The sequence below is a fragment of the Rhamphochromis sp. 'chilingali' genome (genome assembly GCF_963969265.1).
Source record: "Rhamphochromis sp. 'chilingali' genome assembly, chromosome: 1".
In the NCBI taxonomy this organism is placed as follows: Eukaryota; Metazoa; Chordata; class Actinopteri; order Cichliformes; family Cichlidae; genus Rhamphochromis; species Rhamphochromis sp. 'chilingali'.
The window spans coordinates 67504760-67512033 of record NC_137929.1 but is presented as its reverse complement, the minus strand read 5'-3'; positions in this window follow the sequence as shown (position 1 = coordinate 67512033).

The window sequence follows — 7274 nt, the reverse complement described above, 5'->3', positions numbered from 1 at the left end:
GGCTCTCTTCCACCCACCTGCTTCCTGCTCTCACTACAGATCACAATGTCCTCAGCAAACAGAGCTGCTGAGACTCCTGCCTCCTAATCTTGTGATTACAAGATGGCGCGGCCACGTCCAGACGCCTTCCTGACCGCTCCGCTCCGACTATCCACTTTTCTTGTTTTTTACTTATTTTTTGCTCTGGTTTACATCCCAAAGTCCTCTAGTCTTATAGTATACGACAGCGGATCACTTGCAAACATCGGTGCCAAGGTTGCACATCTAATCTTGGACACTTTTAAACCTGACCCTTCCTGGCCGCCAGAGATTCTACGCGGCGCGGAGAACAACAAAGGACGGGCCGCTCATCCGAGGCGCAGAACAAAGAAGCGCCGGGGAAAACGCGCTGGTATTAGGAACAGACTGAGACAGCAGGCGCATCGCGCACCACTGCCGAGTATCCTACTGGCCAATGTACAATCCATGGAGAACAAGCTCGATGACCTAAGAGCAAGGGTCACCTTCCAACGTGACATGAGGGACTGCAACATTCTGTGCTTCACGGAGACATGGCTGACCCCCACCGTGCCGGACCAGGCCGTAACTCCGTCGGATTCATTCTTTGTGCTCCGCGCGGACAGAACGGCAGAGTCGAGCAAAACCAAAGGTGGAGGAGTGTGTTTCATGGTAAACAGAAAGTGGTGTGATGCCAGGAGCATTTCTACTCTCTCCAGCGGCTGCTCGCCACATCTGGAGTTCCTGAGCATTAAGTGCCGCCCTTTCTATCTGCCCCGTGAGTTCACCTCAGTCATCGCCACGGTGGTCTACATCCCACCCCAAGCGGACACAGGTATGGCTTTGTCCGAATTACATGATGTGCTGAGCTCGCTTCAAAACAAGGACCCGGGCGCAGCCCTCATTGTAGCAGGAGACTTTAACAAAGCGAACCTCAGACAAGTCATGCCAAACTTTTACCAGCATGTCTCGTGTCCAACGAGAGGGGATCGGATTTTGGATCACTGCTACACGCCATACAAGCAGGGCTACAAAGCTGTCTCACACCCGGCTTTTGGGAAGTCTGACCACAACGCCATCTTCCTCATTCCCCAGTATAAACAAAGCATACGGAGGGAAGACGTGACCACGAGGGAGGTAAAACGGTGGACTGCCCAATCAGAAGCTACGCTACAGGACACACTCAACGACGTCGACTGGGACATGTTCAGAGCATGCGCAGTCGACATCAACGAGTTTACGGAAGTAGCAGTATGCTTCGTCAATATGCTAGCGGAGGAGATTATCCCCACTGCGAGAGTCACCACATTCCCAAACCAGAAACCGTGGATGGACAGATCGATCCGCACTGCAGTAAACGCCAGGACCGCCTCCTACAACGCGGGTCTCGCCACTGGCGATATGAGCGCCTACAAAGCGGCCTCATACGGTGTGCGGCACGCGGTGAGAGATGCCAAACGCCGGTACCGGGAACGTGTGGAGTCCCGCTTCCACCAGGGCGACACACGGAGTATGTGGCACGGACTACGCACCATTACGGACTACAAAGCCAGGGACACTGCGCCGATCAACGCCGACTCTGCATTCACCAACGAGCTGAATCGGTTCTACGCCCGTTTCGAGGTTAACCAGGCGGCTAATGCTATCTACCGCCTGGCTACCGAGGACAGTGACGTCATCAGTGAGAGACCGGTGACCAGCATCGTGGAGCATGACGTCCGAGCGGCACTGAGGAGAGTGAACACAAGGAAAGCGGCGGGGCCAGATGGCATCACCGGCCGTCTGCTGCGCTGCTGTGCTGACCAGCTAGCAGGTGTGTTCACTTACATCTTCAACGAGTCCCTGGCGAAGTCTGTGGTCCCCACATGCTTCAAAAGATCCACCATCATCCCTGTGCCCAAGAACAGCAAACCCTCATCCCTGAACGATTACCGGCCAGTTGCACTGACCTCGGTAGTAATGAAGGTGTTTGAGAGGCTGCTGAAGAACATCATCTCCTCCTCCATCCCAGACACCATAGATCCGCTGCAGTTCGCCTACAGATCCAACAGATCCACAGAGGATGCCATCGCCCATGTCCTACACACCACACTCAGCCACGTGGACAAGAAACAGGGTAACTATGTGCGAATGCTGTTTGTTGATTACAGTTCAGCGTTTAACACAATAGTGCCCTGCAGACTGTTCACAAAGCTCAGGGATCTGGGACTTAACAGCCGTCTGTGTGCATGGGTGTTGGACTTCCTCACTGGCAGAACTCAGGTGGTGAGGGTGGGCAGGTGCTTCTCCAACAGCATCACCATCAACACAGGAGCACCTCAGGGATGTGTCCTCTCGCCACTGCTCTACTCCCTCTACACTTCAGACTGTGTGGCCACCCATGGCTCCAACACCATTGTGAAGTTTGCTGACAACACAGTGGTGTTGGGTGCCATCTCCAACAACGATGAGGTGGCCTACATGGATGAAGTGAAGAATCTGGCATCGTGGTGCCAGGACAACCACCTCCAGCTGAACGTCAGCAAGACCAAGGAGCTGGTGGTGGACTTCAGAAGGGGTCAGCACAGAGACTACAAGCCCATTATCATCAATGGAGCTCCAGTGGAGAGGGTGCAGTCCTTCAAGTATCTTGGTGTCCACATCTCCTCAGACCTGACATGGGCTGCCCACATTCAGGTCCAGACCAAAAAGGCTATGCAGCGCCTGTATCACCTTCGACAACTGAGGAAGTTCAGGGTCTCTCCAAAGATCCTCAGGATTTTCTATACAGGCGCTGTGGAGAGCATCCTCACACAGAACATGACATCGTGGTTTGGGAACAGCTGTGTGAAGGACCAAAAAGCTCTCCAGAGAGTGATCCGTACAGCAGAACGCTGCTGCAGGATTGCTCTCCCCCCGCTTCAGGACACCTACACCAGGAGATGCCGGACTAGAGCAGCGCAGATACTGAAGGACCCGTCCCATCCTGGCAACAAACTGTTCCAACTTCTGCAATCTGGTAGAAGGTTCCACATCATCCGGGCAAGGACAGAGAGACTCAAGAGGAGCTTCTATCCCCAAGCCATCCGTGCCCTAAACACACACTCCCGCCCTCTCACATCATCTATAATTGACTGAGACAGGACTCTCTTCCAGACACTCTAAACCAAGGCACAATGTACATTCCAAATTCCTTTAATTTTAAATATGTTTATATTGTCTATCCTGTAAAATAGTCAGATGTCTATTCTTATTAATGTACAGAATTCACCTGCTTGCTGCTACTACTGCACATTCACCCAGTGTATATACTATATGTGTATATATATATAATGTTCTTCCTCTACACCCCCCCCCCCAAATTTTTGCACATGTCGAGGAGCGTGTCAGGCCACATTTCACTGTGTGTTATACTTGTATAACTATGCATGTGACAAATAAAGAACCTTGAACCTTGAACCTGAGCTCATCTGCCAGCCTGTCCATCAGCACTGCTAACAAGAAGGGCTCAGAGTGGATTTCTGATGTAATCCCAGCCCCAGCAGGAACCCATCTTTCCCTGCTGCTGCAAACCTTCCCACTGTCTCTCTGTCCTCATACATGTACTGCACCAACCATTGTTTGCATGCACACAGAAACAGTGCAGCTCCTCCTGACCTTCTCTGCACATCTGAAGAGCTTGTTCTTGTCATGAAGCTGCTGCTCACACGTCACTCTTCCAGCTTCTCAACACACTCTTTCCATGTCAGCACATTTCCACCTCTATCTGTCATCACACTAACCTGCTGTAATCCTTTCAGCTGGAGCTTCTTTGTAGACACGTCCCTACATTGCAGCCTGATTACAATGCAGACAGTCGGCTACAGTGTGGCTGGATTTCCTTTCTTAGCGTGCTTTGCTGTAAAATACCAGGATGTTAGGCTAAGGCTGAGTCGCTCCATAATATGAGCCGCGGCCCGGAAAGTACAAAGATGGAATATTGTTTGTTGTTCTGAGATTTGCCATGAAATAACCCAGCACTTAAAATGACTGAGCTGTACTTAAATGTACTGACAGTGTAATTATTTTATTCTTTCTGTACAAACCTACTTGTTACACAAACTTACAGGTAACTACAGGCTGCTTGAGCCTTATTTGTAGCTGGTGTTATAAAGTGTTACTGAAACAGCTGCTGACCAAAGTGATGCACATTTAAAGGAGTCAAAGTCCTGAAATAATTCAACAGATTAAAACAAACATAAGATGAGAAACCATGAGTGAAACAAACAGCATGGTGGTGCTGATCATTGTTGCCTCACAGCAACAAGTTCCTGAGGTCATTTCCACCACCTGAGTGGGGCCTTTCCCCCCACACTCCTCTCTGTGTGCTGTGAGTGTCTCTCTGTGTTAGCTGGGATAAGGAGAAGAGGAAGAGGATGGAGGGTGTTGAAGGTCTCTAATGTTGCGTGGGTCTTTGTTCCACAGTTTAGGAGCAGCTGCAAAGCCCTGATCTCCTCTGTGTTTGAACCTGATCTGGAGACAGTGAGAACCAATAACTGAGGGCAAAATAAGGACACTGAGACTAAAAGCAGTCTACAGGGTTATGTTAGAAACACCAAAGCATGAAGCACTGGTGCAGCTGACTCACACAGACTCTCCTCCACACTGTCCTCAGTTATAAAGTGCTTTACAAACACAAACATTATGACTAACAGCTGGATTTTCCTCTTTCAGTGCAGCGAACAAACAACGAGCCAACAAGGCCTCACGTGACATCAGTCAGTGAGAGTTTCACTGTTGCAGCAGCTCTGTTCACTCACACTTATTAATATTAATGCTCATTACAAATGTTACAGCAGCTGATGCACAAATCTTTGTCTGTGTTAATAAAGTTGGATCAGTTCAAACAGTTTGTTGCTCTGCTTGAAAGCAGCAGTTTTTCTAATGCACCACCTTCATGTTTCCTTCATATTTGAATCCCCCTGTAGATGCTGACAGGTAACCATGTCACACAGAGCTCAAGCCTTTGAATCCAGCTGTGACTGTTGATTTTCTATTGAATGGACTTTTTCAAATCCAGCTGTAGGCCTGTGTTTGTGAGCTCATTAACAGCTGTTTGTTTAGAGAGACGTGGTCCTCACAGGACAGCCACTACAAACATATGATTTTATAGAATATGATGCATTACTGCAGATTCAACACAATAGAAAGGATTTGAAATGAGCTCAGCCTTAAACATGTGCAGCAGTAATATTGATCCACAGACACTGATGGGAACATTTTTCTGCACAATAAGTACTTTGACTTTTCATACTTTATGTACAATTTGCCAGTACTGCAGTTTTGTGTGTAGTGAGGTGTTTTCATGGTGTTTTCTTGGTGCTTTTACTAAAGGAAGGCTTCTATCAAATTCTTCCACATGTTGTCAAACTGAGCTGTGTGATGAAGTGAGTGTGACAGAAACACTCAGACTGTGTTTCTCTGCTTCATCAAGTCAAATCTGGTCCTCAGAGACTGAATAAAGTCCTGTCCCACTAACAGCAGCTCCAACAGTCTGTTCACTGCTTTCTTCCTGTCAGTCTTCATCTTTCTGCTGCGTCTCCTCTTCACACTGACCACTTTCTATCTAACAGTGAGCTCCCAGTGAAGCAGCAGCATTCAGCCTGTTAGAGTCAACACAAATGTCTCCATCCAAGCTCATGTTGTGCTTTGTTGTCCTCTCAGTCCCCCAGGTGGAGGTGGATTCAGGGGTGGAGTCTGTCCAGCTGCCCTTCAACACCACACTTCACCTGCCTGAAGACGCTAAAGTGGAGTGGATGGGCACATCCGTGAAAGCCCACGTGTATAAGAACGGCTCTGACCAGCCTGAAGAACAGCACCAGGTTTACAGAGACCGAATGAAGATGAATGAAGACCTGCTGCAAACTGGAGACCTCAGTCTGACCCTGAAACACCCCACAGATGGAGACAACAGGACCTACACCTGCACCGTCTACAGCAGGGAGGGAAACATCCTGCTGAAGAGAAAAGTGAAGCTGAAAGTCAGAGGTCAGTGCTGTAGATACAGGTCAAAGGTCAGAGGTCATGTAGGAGTTTATTCTCTAAAAGCTTTTAGTTTGAATCTATTTTCAGTTCATTCAAATAAAATAAATTCTTTGATGTTTTGATCTAAAAGCCAAAAATGTCAGGCGGAGCAACTGTGTGTTTAAATGAACAGACTAAGAAGACCATTAAAATGATCCTAACTTCAAAATAAAAGCCTCTGGCATGATGTGAGTTTGGATCAAATCAACAGTTTTGTTAGTTTAGTCCAAATCAGTGTAAATGTATAAATATCATTAGTTTTAAAGCTGCTGAGATCATTCAAACACTTTGATCCAGTCATTTGGATGTTGTCACATGTCAACCAACCAACACCTGGGTGGAGTCCCAGCTGAAGCTGAGAGATACTCAGAGACAGAAGCAGCTGTATGGAAGCGTTCTACAGGACGGCTGACACAAACCTGATGTTACTGATGTCTCCTAGATAGATCTCATGGACCAAAGGCTCTCTGTGTCATCTCGGCTCCAGCTGAACTAAACTGAGAGTGAATTTGGGCTTTTAGGGAGGGGTGAAAGCAGAGCGCTGTAAAGGAAAGGGCTGTGATTGGTTCAGAACACGTCAATGAGAAGAAAGGAAAGCTTCAGAGCAACATGAATGAAACAAAGTGTTTTGATGACGACTGAAAGCCAAAACTGTCCCTGAAATCAGAATCCAGTTCATCTCCTGCCCCGTCAGCAGTTCCAGCTGCAGTGCTGTTACAATAATAGTCATCACTTCTAGTTTCACAGCAGCAAACTGGGAACATTCAGCGTCTCAAAGATTGACCTGTTAGCACCTGCAGACATTGTTAAGCTGGCTCTGCTGATCTTGTCTTCATTTCTCCACTATTTGGAGAAGCTTCAGCAGGATCCACAGTCAGAGTCAAAGTGGAGTTCTAGCATGGACGTGACGCTTCAAGAAGCTTCAGACAGACAGTGTTCTCCAAAAGTTCTGCTCTAAAAGGAAACTTTGAGCTGGCTCTGTGATTGTTGTAGTCAGAAGGATGGAGGCTGGATCTTTGATGAGTGCTTGCACACAGGCTGTCTTTAAGTATTCTGGGACACAGCCAGAGGACAGACAAGTGTTCATTATTGGAAGCAGCCGAGGGGCAGGGACATCCCAAACTTCACTCAGGAACTTTGGAGGAATCATATCTACACAGCTTGATGAGCGTTTCAGTTGTGCCACAGTCCTTCAAAGCTCCTCCACAGAGACTGGCACAAAAGAAGATCAGATA